General features: G+C 26.4%; 1 protein-coding gene across 2 annotated transcripts in view; it reads left to right on the forward strand.

The window, feature by feature from the left end:
• The window catches only part of LOC135922630 (GTPase-activating Rap/Ran-GAP domain-like protein 3), a 152,440-nt gene that overhangs the window by 25,389 nt on the left and 109,433 nt on the right, over positions 1-17,618 (forward strand). The window contains exon 1 of one of the 2 annotated variants that reach the window (XM_065457047.1): positions 7,025-7,123. The exons of the other annotated variant lie outside the window; for it this stretch is intronic. The gene's annotated coding sequence lies outside the window, so the exon portion shown is untranslated. Of the gene's footprint in view, positions 1-7,024; positions 7,124-17,618 lie in introns of those variants that run through there. 2 annotated transcript variants of the gene reach the window in all.

Genomic DNA, 17,618 nt, shown 5'->3' on the forward strand with positions numbered 1-17,618 from the left:
GTTGTAAATCTGTGTTCGTTGAGCTTAGTTAGTAATAAAATAACATAAATTAACAATTAATTAATTGATATTTAAAAGAAACATTAGAAAATCAAATTGATCAAAAATTTATTTTGTTAAAATTATTATCTGGGTTTTATTTAATATCAATAAATTAAGAACAAGAAATACAATTACAAATGTTGGCTAAATTATTTCTACAATAAATCAATGTATGAAAATATAATATAATAAATTAATCAGATTTCACTCTCCTCAAACTCAAAAGGAAGCGTTTTCACGTCATTTGAAAAACAAAGCACGTGGTAATGATGTATAGCGTCAAGCGATGTTATTGATATATTATGCATTAAAATATAGTAAACGACATGATAATTCTCAAGGAATGTGATATTCAAATAATAGAGATATCATTAAAAATAACTTTTTTGACATTTTCCTCTGATCTGCCTCAAAAATCGACATTTTCTTGCGGCATCGTTGGCAAAATGCCCACTTGGTCTTATGGCCAGTCCGCCCCTGACATATATTTTGGTATAAGCCTTGATTTATCCAACATAGAATATGAGGGAAATTTCTGATTCATTCATCAATTAAGGAGAAAATTTTAATTATCATATAAAAGCAAATATTTATTTATATAAAGAAATTCATGATAAAATAGTGCGTAAAAATTGCCTTTTTAATATGTTCAGAAATTTAAAATTTTAACAAGATATATAATTGTATAAAATGCAAATATTTATTAGATTGTGGGAATATTTAAAATGGAAGGCACAGCACAGCACTCCTTGTATAATGTGTTTTGAGATTTGATTATCTAAATAAAATTTGTTAAATATTATACTTTTGAAAAATGAATATTTCACCTGTAGCTAACGTCATTTTTTGCAGTAGGAAGAAAAATAGACAAAATTTATGAATGACAAAATCATTATTTTCATATCATAATCTGATTCACATTTTGTAAAATTTTTCAATATAGCTCTTCATACAAAATCATTAATTTCATATCATTTTGAGATCAAATGTGAAATATTCATTAATAGAAAATCATCTGTGACATAAATGACCAATATCTTAGTTGAGTATTCGCCATTATCGCCATTAAATATCTATAATATATAATCCGTAAATCACATGATAGAATTATTATTGGCTTAAAATTGTTATGATGATTATCATTGGACGAATATTTTTTAAAAGAATACTATTGGTTAAATTTGACGTTTTTTGAGGATTATTATAATAGATGTTAAAACTAAATATTTAATTGATAGTATATTCTTTCTGCCCAGTCATTCATTTTTACGGAAATATGTTTATGTATTTATTTAAATTTAATATATAAATATCCGAGCTTTATTATATGATTAATATTATTTAAATTTTTCAACTATTTTTTTTAAATAAAAACCTTTGAAGAAACATAATGACATATGTCATAAAATTCGCAACCTTTTATTTCCAAAGGATTAATAAAAAACTAGGTTGTGAAAATATATATCAAGTATCCCTGCTCCTTCAATAAACGCAAGTATAATAGTAAAAGGACATTTTTCATTTTCGCATTTTGTAACGGATGAGTAAGCTTGAGATTGTTAGATGTCAGTTAACGATCAATGGATCATTCAATAGAATGAACGACTCGCCATCAAAGAATTTAAATTTGTCTTATTGAGATATATATTTAAAAGATGTAATACATTATTTAGCTTTGTACTAAGCACCTCTTCTATAAATACCTATGCTATTATTATTGGATACATAGCCTAAACCATGGGTCTGAATTAAGATAGATATATTGAAAAAAACAACTTAAAAAAATACCATAACAAGATTTTACTATTATGAAATATATATACAAATTCAAATAAGGTTTATTTTGAAAAGGCGGTAGTGAGGTGATTAAGACGTCGTACGTGGACCTCACTAATTTTTTAGATTCGAGCAATATGCCTTGCCCCGATCAGATCATATTTTTTATTTGCATGAAAGGAATTGAATATCAGAACACAGTCTACATTCATAATTTCGAGCTATAAAGAAGTTAATTTTTTTTCAAAAGGATTTGATATTATTGGATTCAATATTACTATTTTGAAATTAATCTGTTAACTTTACGCTTGCAACTTTACTAATTAATTTAATTCTACACTGATAGCGTAAAGGTTTATATGGGTTTTCATACCATCTAACATTATCCAAATTTAACAAAAAAATATGACATTTTAACATCTTATTCAATAAAATGTTTTTTAAAAAAAATTTATTTTATCATTCTATTTTTTGCAATTTTTTTAATGTCTTGCAATTATATTAATATCTTTTTAATTAATACACTGACATACATTTTATTTTATATAATAGCAAAATTAATAAATGCTCATAAAATATGACAAAAAATACTCTATTTTTTTAATTTATTTTTTTTAGAAAGTGATTATAATTTGACCGAAAATTTTAGATTAAATTTCTTTGCTGCATAGAAACCTTCATAAAAATCTCCACTAATTACAATCTTTATGAAACAAAATAGCTTAGTGACTCATATGAATCATAGGTGTCAGAGACTTAGATAAGAGAATTGGTTGTTCATATTGTTATTTATTTGGAGTTTTTACGACCTCGGTTCCAAGGGATTAGAAGAAGCTTAGTTTAACTACCAGGGCTGAGGCCAGAAGCTTAAGGCAAGAAGAAATATTATTAGCCCTATGAATTCTACATGCTATGGAACTCGCCGCATATCTCTTGAAAGATGACAATAAAATATTATAACCAAAGATCTACAAAGTAAGTGAAAAGTGGGAGTTACGATTCCAGAGTCTAATTTTCTCGTTAGTTAGTAGGATGGATAGCTTTTAGTTATTACTTCTAACTATAGTTGGGTAATTATTATATTTTTAACAGTTTAAGCCACGAGTTTTCAGAAAAATACCTCTTTGGCCTCGGGGTTTTTCTTAATAATAGTAGCTCAAATTTGAAAGAAACTAATATAAATTAAAACGCCTAAATGTTAACGGATTTTCGCCGGCAAGCGTCTGTTGGGCCGAATTAGCCGACATTTAGCCAATTACTCAACTATACTTCTAACCAATTATAACCCAGATGGTTTGAAGTTAAATTTTAAATAATAGGGTTTGATTTGGAGGTATGGATAGGGAATCAAATATTCAACTAAAAAAATTATGAGTCCCTTTCTCTTTATTTATAGAAGTTTGAGTAAATTCTATTAGGAGTATTTTCACTCGGATCAATGGTGGAAAGTTGATGTGAATCAAGAATATTTAAATAGTTTCAGAGTTTATTGAAATTCAATAATTGATGAAAGAAGTCAAATACAAGAGCATAGGGATGAACCTCTGAGATTTGATCCTATGGAGGTTTGTATCCAAGATAAAGATAGGAACTTATGATTTAATACAACATTTCTTTTTTATTTATCTATCGGAAATAAATTTTAAGATCAAATAGCAATAAGTGCATTGACGATAAAACATTTTTTTAAATAAAAACCCCATGAACAGTTTCCTGATTCTTTAAATGGGCTGCTGCACCTCTACTGCCTTAAAGGTCATGATATTTTAGGCATTGGAAGAGAGGGAACACATCTAAGAGGTCTTAGTTTAACGGGGGAGAGGGTTTACAAGAGGAACAACTTATGGGTTTGAGCTTTTAGTTGAATTTATATTACTTTCGCCAAAAAAAAATAAACACAGTGATGAAAATAATCTTTTTCAAAAATTAATTAAAATTTGTTTTTTTTAAATTATTTGACTGAATTTTTAAAATATCCTCGTATTTATATTTAATTTCTTTTTAATAGATAAATATTAAATATTTAATATTACGATATTTTTAAACCTAATGTTAACATATATTTTATAATGTTTTATGCTGAAAAGTTTTAAAAAGTGAAAATAAAATAATAAAAATTATAACCATTTTATTATATTTATTGATTTTCAATTTTCCAATAAATAATTTTAGCTATTCATATAAATCTAAAAGCCTATAATGTAATTAATTAAGATTTATCCATTTTCAAACTTATATAGCATATTATATATTTTATTATCTAGGGACTGTTTATTATATCAATTTTATTTTCCCCTCTCCCCCATCTACAAATTTTTAACAAATAAGTTTAATATATATAATAAGTTTCCCAAATCCCTTCTACACGATTTTCCATTTATAAAATCTCAATTCCCTCTTATAAGAAATAAAAAAATATTTATCCTGGCAAGAAATTAAATTTCAACTTTAAGAATTAAGTTTTATCTTTAAAAATTTTATATGCGTACATATATAACAATGAAGTAAAGGTATATTATTCAAATTCTTTTCAGTTATAAAAGTTTAAAAATTTTTTTTTTACTACTTTAACCCTTTTCAATTTTAGGGTGGTGAAAGGCGTTGATTTTAATTTTGGGTCGTATAAACTTTTCTTCTTTCAAATTTAGGTTAAGATAATGAGAGTTTTAGAGAAGTGGCATATTATCTATGTAATAAAAAAGCATATAATTATACAATCAAAATTTAATTTTAATCAAATATTAGTGGTGATATAATATTTAGTCCAACTCTATTAAATATCCATATATTGCTTAATCTATATCGATTACAATATACTCGTTATGTCTTCAGCGTTCTTCATCCCCTTCTAATAAATAAGATCATGACAAAGTATCATATTTTTATTTAGTTTGACATTTTTTCTTCAATGAAAAATCTTTCATTTTTATAAACCCATAATCTTATGTCTTTTAGGGATTAAATCTTATATAAGTATATTAAGACGGCGAAATGGATTAAAAAGATCAAAATTAAATTCGGACAAAACATAATTTTTTTTTAAAAAAAACAAATAATTTATAATTACATAGTCATTAAAATGAATCTATTATTTATATTAATAGTTAATAACCTAATAACTTTGTATAATAAAAATTTTTAAAAAAATTTCATAGATTGATTTTACAAAATATAATCGGATAATTATTTAATGGGTATAACAATCCCCTTTTCAAAATCCAAAAAAAATAATTATAGTATAATATAAAATTATGCGGTAGAAAACTTTTGTGAAAAAAAATTAATTAAATAATCATAGCGTTATTAGTAACGCTCATAGAAAATAATAAACAATAAAAAGAAATATATATTAATTAAATTAAATATAAAAAACAAATTTGAAAAAATACTTATATAAAAATTATAAAATTTAATCTGAGGGATTCTAAAATTAAAATCTTACATTCCTTTTGACATATGAAAAACCAAAAATAAAATCTTAATCTTAAATGTAATTTTAGTTAGTCATAAAGTTGTTATAAATAATAATTATGATAAGTAGGATCAAAAAATCCGTTAAGCGCATTCATTCGTCCTCAAAATATTCGTCGAAATCTCACCCATCCTTCCTATCAATTTCGAATTGCGCTTTAAATTTCGCGGGAATAGATCCACCTGAAGGTATTGATGAGGAGATAACGGGCTCAAATGATAACAATGGTAGTTCTAAAATAGAAAACGCATCCAATCTAAATAAAAAGGAAAAATTTAAGTTGAATATTGATATTCGGAGACGACCTATGAATATTGTTGATAACAATGTAACAAAATCTAAATTTATTTCTGAAGGGGACTTATCTGGAAGTCAGCATCATATTAAGGATTTTGTGAAAAACCCTTTAATGCCAGATGGAACAAAGATGTTCGATTATATCGATGAAAAATGTATACAATCAGATTCTCAAATTCATAAATATGTTAAACCTAATTCTATTGATGCGTCTGAAAATTATCATAGTATTCGGCCTGTCAGTTTAAGGGCGAATCTTTCTCAATCTTTTAAAATTGTGAGAAAGTTTAACCCTCAAGCCTCTATCACTGATTATTACCATAACTATAATAATTCAGACTCCTTAAATTCACCTGCGCCAACTAGCAATATAAATAAATTTATTCTAAAGAGTCACCCTATCCTGGAATTAAACGAAGAGGGTATTATTTTTTATAAGGCAAAATCGAATACTAACAAGTGTTTCCAGAATCCAACGCTCAATGAATATTCTAAAAATTTAGATCAAACAAAGGATGATTTAATCAATAGAGCAAAAAAGGAAATATTTTTAAATCATGATGTTTCATGTGCCAATGTTTGTTGTAGAAACCAAAGTATAGACAAATCAATAGAAAAAAGAGAGGATGTTGGTGTTAATTTAGTAGAAAACATTAATAGCATGAAATTAGATGAAGATTTGAACCCAAATAAAACTAAAAGGGGTTATATCCCTAATGATATCCACATTTTCCATAGAGCGAAAACTATACATGGAATAAGAAGCGCAGTTCGAAACTTTTATTTACCCTTAAACAGCCACTCAAATATTAACCACCTTAGCAATCAAAGTGTCAATATGCCTCTCATGAGATCACTTCAACGCATTCTACCTTCATTTAATCCCAATTTAGATGTAAATAAATCATCTCCAGATAGCTTGAATTTGCTATCAACTCCAGACTTCCGTAAGCGTAGTACAAAACAGAGAGATGCGATAATTATGATAAGGGCGCCGTTAGACTCAGTCAAATCTGATAAGATTTCCAAAGTTGGTTTAGTTGAGTATAACACCAGCATATACCCAAAATTCACAATATTTTCATCTTTAATTTCTTCACATTTATTTAACCATGAATACAATTACGATGCTTTTGCCAAATCTCACGTGATTCTACTAAAACCTTTATTTATATTTTCATCTAAAGATCGGGAAATGAAATCGTCTTTAACCCAAATTAATCTTCCCCTAAGAAATGGAAAATTCAACTCAAAGGGAAATATAGAAGTGTATGGCAAGGATATGAACGTTTCTCATAATGATGGCACAAAATACTTCAACGATTTTTCGATTGAATCTTGCCCTTCTTCGCCAATCATTCCGCATCTCACTGACAATTTTAGGAAAAATCTTAGATCATCCAGTAGGGATGTGAACAGTCACAGTCTGAAATTTAAACGGAAAACAAACGAACTTGAACATTATTTGTATTCATCCAAAATATCAGAAGATCCACAAATTTACCCAATTCGAAGCACGAATTCGGTCCCTTTTAGGTATACATAATATGATATTTCTTTAGAAGTGTAATTTCGGGCACAGGATAAAAGTGATCTTGCTAAGTTAAATCTATATAATTTAAAAAATTAATTTGATATAGCAAAGACACCTGGCAGTGAGCCCTCTATAGTTTAATTTGTCCATAATTCCTTAATTGCTATTTAAGTTATTCTATGTAATTAAATTCCCCTTCTTTAATAATAAACAAGTATATTTGTATAGGCTGTTTTTTCTTACCCATTTTATCTGAATTAATACAAATTTGCGACTTTCATTTTTGATCTTCATTACCTAAGCGTTATCACCTCCTATAAATTGAAGTCAGGGAAATCTCTGAAACTCATCATTAGGAGAGTCACTGATTTCGAGGAACTTTTAATGAGGTAATATTCTCTCGCAAAATAAATTATTGATCTAATATTAGAAAAGATAGAGAATTGTCATATCTAAAAATAAACACAAAAGATTTTAAACATTGGGCCAGTGGGCGGGTTAAAAAATGTTTTCAAAACAATAGGTGGGCAGTCAAGTTAAACAATAGATAGATTGGCGGGTGGGTAAATTTTAAGAATGATCCATGGGAGGGAGGGCGAAGGGGATAAAAAAATTTAAAACAGTAGACGGGCATTTAGGTTAAAATCCGTTCATTGCTAGGCATTAATGTATACCAATTTATTTTAAAAACAAATTTATCTCATATTTGATGCAATAGATTAAATCCGTTAAACAGTTAAGAGGGGCTGGGTATGAAATGTGCTCGCTCTCCTATCAGGCTTGGGCCATAAATGTTATGGATGACACGCTTGTCGGGGAGTGAATATTTCGATTAGTCTTGTGGTTTTGAGTGTACCCGGAATTCATATTAGATATTTTTTTCCCAGCCGAATAATAATTTTGATTTAATTTTAGCAACTATTATATTTGTTATTCTTATTAGAGATCTGTAAATTCCAGCCCAGCCCAGATAAAATTTCAGGTTCAGGCTGGGTCACGCCTAATATTTTAAACAAAATTTGGGCCGGACCTGGTCGGGCTTAAATTTTTAATATGATATCATTCAATAATATGGAACAAATTGATATATTTAAATTCTTACAAGAAACAAGGTGCCAATATTTTTTATTTGTAGAATACAATTAAAAATATTATATTTTTTTATGTTTAAATAAATTGGGGCCGGACCTGGAGGAAAAATAAATATTTTTATTTCGGGTCGGGCTTTTCGAGACAAATAAAAAAAAAATTTCGGGATCGGGCCGGGCCGGTCTTGAAAAATTAGGTCTTATGAAAGATCACTAATTCTTTTATTATATTTTATATATAATTATTGATATTTGGCTTGCCGTGCTTTTAAATTGTGTTTTAAAATCTTATTAATTTTTATCCTAAATTTAAGAAAATTTATAAATAGTGTACTTATATCATATTCATAATACACCCAAAATTAATATAATATAATAATATACATAGTTCTTGATATTATATTTATCTAAATTTTTTAAAAAAAATTCTTCATAAAATAAAAATCGAGACTATATATATTTTAATTTATTTGTGAGTTTTCTAAGTTTTTAATATTTTTTGTTTATATCAAATTTATTTTTGTTATCACTTTATTTTTTTTATGTGTGATAATTATAATGTCCAAAAACATTTTTAATCAATCATAAAGGATCTTTTTTTCTTGTTGTTTTATAATGTGAGTAATTTTTATTTAATTTATGAAAATTTAATTTGCAAACGCTATTTTATAATATTATATCTTTGTAATGGTTCTCCTTAGACTAACGCCATATCAGAGTGTTCTAGCTTTGAGAGTTCTAACACATAATGCTAACATAAAGCAAGCCATCAACGAGTAAAAATATCTTTTCTCAAAAATTTAGATAAGCAATTGCAGGCTAAAAAATTTATTAAACGTTTGTTAGTAATTATTAAAAAAAATATTAAAACTATTAAGTTTTAAAAATATTATTTATTCACCTATTTATTACTTTAAAATATGAAAATCATTCGAAATTAGAACAACTAAAAACATTTTTTTTTTTGTCGTATTTAAAATTTCAACTTTTTCATTAAAATTACATTAATAAGTCAGATATACTTGTGAATATATTTTAATATGGTATATTATAAAATAGTGGTTTACTAATTCATCAATGATATGATGTGCGACTTAGTGAGGATATTTCCTAGGTCTCAACAACAGGCAACTGAAAATTTTGTTTTATAATATGTTCGGAATTTTTCACATAAATTTCATCCTTTTAAACATATTTTGTTTTGTTTTTTATATTAATTTTTACATCCCTAATGATAAATAACCCATGATTGTCAAAATCAAATGATGAAAAAAATGCAACTAAATATTTATTTTTATATAAAAGAAATATTTTGTTTTTACTTTTTTTTACCACTAGAAACCTGATTAATGTTGTATCTAGCAATATATCTCTCGAAATTTAAAATAAATCGATTTTTTATGAAACTTTTAAAAATCTACTAGTCAATGCCATCTATAAAGTACTTACTTCTCTAAAGAAAGGATTTGTGTTGAAAACACAATAAAGATGCAATAATAAGCTTAAAACATATTTCATGTCAAAGTCTTTGCTATCCAGTCTCCATTTCATATGCTAATTTAATTAATCTACAAAATTATAATTATTTATTGATTTGCCACCCCTTTTTTATCGCTTTTTGTGCCACCCTTGAGCAATAATTTACTAAGGCAAGACGTAGAGACAGCTCAAATAGATCGGTAAACATATCTGAACATTTCTTTTGGTCCAGGTTTCAATACCAGCTTAGAAATTTATTTTATCTTGCCGTTTTTATTTTGTGGGTAGTGGGAAATTATCAATCTGAGCTAAGGCTTGGTGTGGGCTTAGTTATTATCTTATCCAAAAAAACATATATAAGTCACCAATAGAGATGGAAAATTAGATAACATGTTTTTTAAAACTCGCAACGTCAGAAATATAAAAATTTACAATTGTTTTGCGTCTTTTTTGACCATTAAATTTTGGCAATTATACCCTACATGTTATAGCATATTTTGGTCGTTGTTATTTTAAGATATTTTTTTTTAAATTATATGTGAATTTATATTTAAAAATATATACAAAGAGAAAATTATTTTTTCTCATTTATATAATTAATTTTAAATAACCCTTTTTTTTCTCTAATATTTATAACTACTTTAATTAATTAGTACAAAATCGATATCCCATTTAAAATAAAATATATATTAAGAGATATTGTGAAACTAAAAAAAAAGTTGTTTTTTTTTCCTATATTTAATATTAAAAGGTAATGGAAATCACATAATTACTTTCTCGAGGGTATAAATGAATTTTCACTCTGATAAGACCCCAGGCGAGGAATAATCTTTTTTTGTAAATTTTTATATTAAATTGATATTAGGACAAAATTATTCAAGATTAAACAAATTTTGCCAACTTAGCCAGCTTAAGGCCATTTTTTTATCTTGAGACTAACCGGGCTAAAATATCGAGGGCAGAAAAATTAGCTCACACTTGCTCTAAGTGAGAAAAGTCTATTCAAATCTAGGGTAAGCCTTGTTGGAATTGGCTCGAGTTATAGGCAATCATACGAGTCTTTTTCTTTCATAAATGAAATTCCGGAAAGGATGAGCCTATTCCTGAATGAATTTATATATGGGGATGTTGTGAGAACTTTTTAAACTATTTTCATATATGATTCATTATTCATAAGATATTTATTTAATGTAAAAATAATATATTGAAAAATATTCAAAATCATAATGGACATATTATAAATTATAAAATTGATGTTTTAATGGCTCGTGTCCTTTGAAAACTAACCTCATTCACATTATTTTAAAATTTTAATTTTATTTTGATTATTTATATTTTTTGCTCCGGTGAAATATAATTTATATAGAATATGTTTTAATCTTTAAAACCTCTATTATTTACATTTTTCAAAATTTACTACGTTTGGAAATGTAACCTTTTTAAAAAAAAATACTTGTGTTTAAAAATTTAAGTAACCCAATATAGAAGAGATATATAATCCATGTTCCAATAAAAATTATAAGTTTAATATTCTAGGAGAAACCCCCTGAAGAATCTTATTTAATAAAAAAAAAATCTTTTCTCTATCCTAGTTTTAACTTAGTTTTAAAGGAGGAGAAGTAATATGTTTAAAAAAGATGAAAGGTGTGGAATGGGTATAATATTAACAATATAATAGGAATATAAACGGGATTAGAAAATATTATTATTGTTTCAATCTTAAAGTTTAATAAATTTTAAAAAAACTTTATTTTTGTAACTAATAATGTATACAATATACACATCTGAGTATTTCTGGTATATATAACCTCTCCAGATCAATTTCAAAATTTTGATTTTTAACAAACCGGGAGCTAATTTACTGATTTAAAAAAAATATCTATTTAAAATTATAATTTAAATATATTATAGTAATTCTTAAGATTTTTTACAGTTTAAATTTAATTTTTTATGATCAGTACTATCAAGATCTAGCATATCCAATGTTAGATCTATTCCATTTAAATATTCTCTCTGACGATATTCTATAATTACAACAGTGATGTTTACTTTACTGATCATTAGATTAAAATATACAAGATTATTTTAAAAAATTTATGCGTCTGCATGATTTTTATAAATGGCAGTGTTTTCGGCATGATGCCGATCGACGCACAGGTCTAGGTATAGAGGTCCCTGATATAGGTAGGGTTAGATTATACTGCTAAGGCTATGTCATAAATATAACTTATTTGATAACATGTAGAGTTTGTCAATATAATTAATCTGATAACTCAAAAGCTGCAATGAGCCTTAGGTATCTAGTTGATGCTACCGTCGGCATAACCTTGAATTCACAATTAGCGCGAATTCGCGGTGAAGTATACAATTCAAGTGGGTCGCACTCGTTTGTAAGAATCAGTCCCGTCAGACTTTAACTATAAAATTTTAATTTGGACCAGGCCACTCAGACCTCGATAAAATTTTAATTATTTTTAATTTTCTAAAGTTTTTATAAATATTCACCAAAAGTTTTTATTTTCTTTTACCACTTTGGATCCATTTTGGAAATGTTGTATCATATTGAACTAAGTCTTTGAAATTAATAACTTGGATTGAAACGGTCGGAAATTTTTTTAAACTATTTTTCGAATCGGCCGGACTTATATTAATAGATCTGATGCAGAGTTCTAGTATGGATCCAAGCATCATATGGGCTTACCAAAAATAGATATTAGATAATTATTAATTTGGGCTAGTGTTAGTCTTTATGAGACTGTCAGGTAAAATTATTGTATTGTATTTATAAATATTACTTTCACGCTGAATTTTATTTGATGTAGAGTTTCTAGCAATAATGCGAATATATAAAACTAAAAGCAGTTATAAGTATCTGATTTTATTAAAATTTGATAAGGCTTAAAGCAAAATGATGGTTATAACTATGGTTAGTCCTCGGAAGATGGCAAAAGGTAGATTAAGTATTGATCTCAGTATAATTTTTATTTGTCCTATTTGGATAAAAAGTTTATAAAAATCAAGGAACTATAAAATTATGTAATGTCAACTAAAGTTAAGTTAAAATTTAAAAAATCATAATGAAAATTTTAACACTATAATGTAATTTGAGGCTAGTCAATAAATCTAGATAGTTTCGATTCTAACTAAATTACATCCAAATTACAGACACGTTATACATCTAGCCAGTTTATATATCCAGATAGTGTACTATAACAATTATTATCTTTGTATATGTGTTATTAAAATTTATACAATAAAATAATTTTTAGATCACTTTAAAATTTGAATAACAACAGAACCCTAAATTATGCATTATATATGCACATATACAATTATAATAAAAAGGTACCTTGGAAAATTGTATTTATTCTTAGGTACATTTGTGGTTAATAATAGTCACTACCAAGTCAAAGCAATTTTTTTAAATACCAACTTAATTTGCTAAATACCGATCAAAATTTATTAAAATGTTATATGACACTTATTAATTAACATATATTATAACGGAATCACGTGGTAGAGTCCGGCCTCCTATATATCATCCCCCCCCCAAGCGGAACCACCTAGTTTGATTAAGAAAAAAAACATGATCATTGCTGGGATTTGAACCCATAACTATCGGAAAGCGACGCTCTTGCCGACTAGGCCAGAGGGGCTTTCCAAAATTCATGATTTTTCAAATATATATTATAAATAAATTTGGTAGTGCCTATCCATATGAAAAATAAATAAAATACAAATTTGATAGGTATTACCTTAAGGTAGTGACTCATTAACCTACATTTGTAATAATATATTTAGATAGAGGTATTTTTGTAAGAATGTATTTAGATAAAAATAAATTATTTGGAGAGGTATTTTTGCCTGTATCTAGATAAATTCTTAGACGATGCATTCGTATCTAACTTAGCTTTTTATAATGCTAACTTTACCTCTATTTTTAATATGTTAAGGTAAATATATTTTTTTTCATTATATTTTCTCTTGATACAATAGCTGATATTCAATTTGGCGTAATGCTTATTGCGCCTTGGGTATTAAACTACCAGCATCTCTTAGCTAAAACATTTTGCCAACATACTACTTTAGCTAGAACATATTGAACATAATACTAGCTAAAACAACTTTCTAGTTTACATATCAGCTAGAATAACTGGCTATTGCATACAAATAGTGTTGTTAAACGGCTAAGCCGAGTCAACTTAGCTGCAACTCGAACCAAGTTTCTAGTCGAAAAAACGACTTTGACTCAAGTCGACTAGTCGGCTCGCTTAGTCGGCACGTGTAGTCGGCTCGCTTAGTCGGCTCGTGTATTTGACTCGTTGGGTCTGCTCAATTTTTTTGTTTTTTTTATAAAATCTGGTAAATTGCTAAATTTTGGGAAACTGATTAATATGAACAAAATTATAATAAGAATATGTTGTTTTTAAAGTTTTTCGATTTTTTTGGCATAAATGGGCTAAAATAAGTATTGCTAACATGTTTAAATAAAATTTTAGTGAAGATGTACCCTCGATAAGTGACAATTGTCATAATCGTTGTTTTTAAAGTTTTTCGAATATTTTTGACGTAAATGGGCTAAAATAAGCATTGCTAACATGTTTAAATAAAATTTTAGTGAAGATGCACCCTAGATAAGTGACAATTGTCATAATCGTTGTTTTTAAAGTTTTTCGAATTTTTTTGACATAAATGGGCTAAAATAAGCATTGCTAACATGTTTAAGTAAAATTTTAGTGAAGATGTACCCTAGATAAGTGACAATTGTCATAATCGTTGTTTTTAAAGTTTTTCGAATATTTTTGACCTAAATGGGCTAAAATAAGCATTGCTAACATGTTTAAATAAAATTTTAGTGAAGATGCACCCTAAATAAGTGACAATTGTCATAATCGTTGTTTTTAAAGTTTTTCGAATTATTTTGACGTAAATTAGCTCAAATAGGCATTGCTAACATGTTTAAGTAAACCTTTAGTGAAGATGTACCCTAGATAAGTGACAATTGTCATAATCGTTGTTTTTAAAGTTTTTCGAATTTTTTTGACGTAAATGGGCTAAAATAAGCATTGCTAACATGTTTAAATAAAATCTTAGTGAAGATGTTCCATAGATAAGTGACAATTGTCATAATCGTTATTTTTGAACTTTTCTGAATTTTTTTAAAGCAAGTGGGCTAAATAAGCATCGCTAACATGTTTAAATAAAATTTTAGTGAAGATGTACTCTAGATACAGAGTTTCCCATTCAAAAAAAGAAAATCGTAAATTTTTTAAATTTTTTGTCAATTTTTCTTAAACTTTTATTTATTTTAGTTATTCCTTTTTAATTTATTTCTAAATTTTTGCGATTTCTTTACGTTTGTTTTCTTACTGTATCTTTTCTCAATTTATTTCAAACCTTTTGCGATTTTATTTACTTTTATTTTTCTTACTATATCTTCTCTCAATTTATTTCTTCAATTTATAAATTTAGGTCCATTTTTTTAACAATTTTTTACGTTACAGATACAATATTCTTTTAATGATTTTTTCATTGTAATCTTTTATAAATTTTTAACCTTTTACATACATTTTTAACCTTTTCAATCTTGTCATTTTTAATCTTAATTTTTTTTGACCTCTTCTCAATTTTCTTCTTCTCATTTTTGATAAAAAAAATTTTAAATTATATTTAATGTTTTTGGCAGACAATATAATTACAATTGCTAAATTATTTTTAAATTCATATTTTTAAAACGCATTAGAAAATTATTATTATTTAAAACAATAGGAGAGGAAAACAGACTAAATAAAATTAATTTTTTTTTATATTTCCATGGATTTTAATTCGAGTTATTTTTATACATTATTATAATATAAAGTGTAAGTTATTTTATAAATAAAGATTATATATAGTAAAAAAAATGCGTCCTTAATTTTTTTTTTTAAATTTATAAATTAGTTTGATCAAAGTCAGATATAAAATAAATGTTTTAACTAAATGGTCTTTAATAAACAAAATTATATGTACTAGGATTTTGTAATGAACTAAACTAGCAAAAATAATTATCAAAAATGAGAAGAAAAAATAAAGATTAAAAATGACCAGATCGAAAAGGTTAAAAATGATGAAAAAAAACGTAAATTGTTAAAAAAAATGGACCTAAATTTATAAATTGAAGAAATAAATTGAGAGAAGATATAGTAAGAAAAATAAAAGTAAATAAAATCGCAAAAGGTTTGAAATAAATTGAGAAAAGATACAGTAAGAAAAAAAACGTAAAGAAATCGCAAAAATTTAGAAATAAAGGAATAACTAAAATAAATAAAAGTTTAAGAAAAATTGACAAAAAATTAAAAAAATATTATGATTTTCTTATTTTGAATGGGAAACCCTGTATCTAGGGTACATCTTCACTAAAATTTTATTTAAACATGTTAGCAATGCTTATTTTAGCCCATTTTCGTCAAAAAAAATCGAACTTTAAAAACAACGATTATGACAATTGTCACTTATCTATGGTACATCTTCACTAAAATTTTATTTAAACATGTTAGCAATGCTTATTTTAGCCCATTTACGTCAAAAAAATTCGAAAAACTTTAAAAACAAAATATTCTTATTATAATTTTGTTCACATTAATTAGTTTCCCAAAATTTAGCAATTTACCCAGATTTTATAAAAAGACAAAAAAATTGAGCAAACCCAATGAGTCGAATACACGAGCCGACTAAGCGAGCCATATACATGCGCCGACTAAGTGAGTCGGCTCATTCGGCTCCTTGATCGGCTTGAGTCGGAGCCGTTTTTTACGACTACGACTCGAGTCGCAAGTCGTAAGAACTCGACTTTTTAACAACACTACATACAATATATAGCTAGCTAGTTTAGTTTACATTAAATCTCTTATATATTAACTAGCCAACATAATAGATATCTAAGCTAGTTCTCATACTGGCTATTAGGCCTAATCGAATAATTAATTATTCACATTCCATACATTTTGTCATGTGATTATAAATGTAACAATGTTCTGAAGACGCCAAGGTGATTAGAATAATATGAGAGGTGTGGTTGAATTAATACGAAAGGGAGTATGTTCTCTTAAACTTCCTTTTTTACGAAAGTTTAGTTTGGATTTCTTTTTTGGTCAATTTTTTATGGATTTCTCTTTCTGATATCTGATTTTATATACTCGATTTAATTGAATACTATCAAAAACCTCTACTTTGTTTATTTACTATTATTTTTTATCTTCCATATATTAGTTACATACTAGTATGGTTTACATACGGTACTAGCTAAGAAATCTGATTACTTTATATAATAGCTTACAACAAATAGCTAGTTTACATATTAGCTACAATATATAGCTAGCTTTTATAAAAGCTAGGAAAAAATATCGTTTACATAATAGCAACTATATTAAGCTAGTTAACATATTAATCAATATCTAGCTAGTTTATATTCTAATTAAAACATTGGTTCGCTCAACTATAGGGTAGAATTGCTAACTAGTTAATTTACCAATTGCAACATCTAATTATTTTACATTGCCTATAAACTAGAATGTCTAACTAGTTAATTTATAATTACAAAATCTAGTTAGTTTATATATTTAGTCAATTATAGATGGTTTATATACTAGCAAGAAAATACAATTTACACATATAAACTATATAATATTTAGCTATTTACCTATTCGCTCTAGCAAGTTTCTTACTAACTATAATATCTTAAGTTTCTAATATTACCATCTAGTAAGATTCTTACTAATCAGAATATCTAGTTAGTTTTAATTAACCACGACATGGGTGTAGCCAGAATTGTTCTAAGGAGGAGGGGGAACTTATAAAATTTTTACCCATATCTTATTGATAGTCTTAAAGACCACTTATTGTAAGTCTTTGGATATATTAGATTTTTATAAAATAATTTTGGGTTCACTTT

Source organism: Gordionus sp. m RMFG-2023, chromosome 1 (genome assembly GCF_954871325.1).
Source record: "Gordionus sp. m RMFG-2023 chromosome 1, tfGorSpeb1-WG-v2, whole genome shotgun sequence".
NCBI classification, from domain to species: domain Eukaryota; kingdom Metazoa; phylum Nematomorpha; class Gordioida; order Chordodea; family Parachordodidae; genus Gordionus; species Gordionus sp. m RMFG-2023.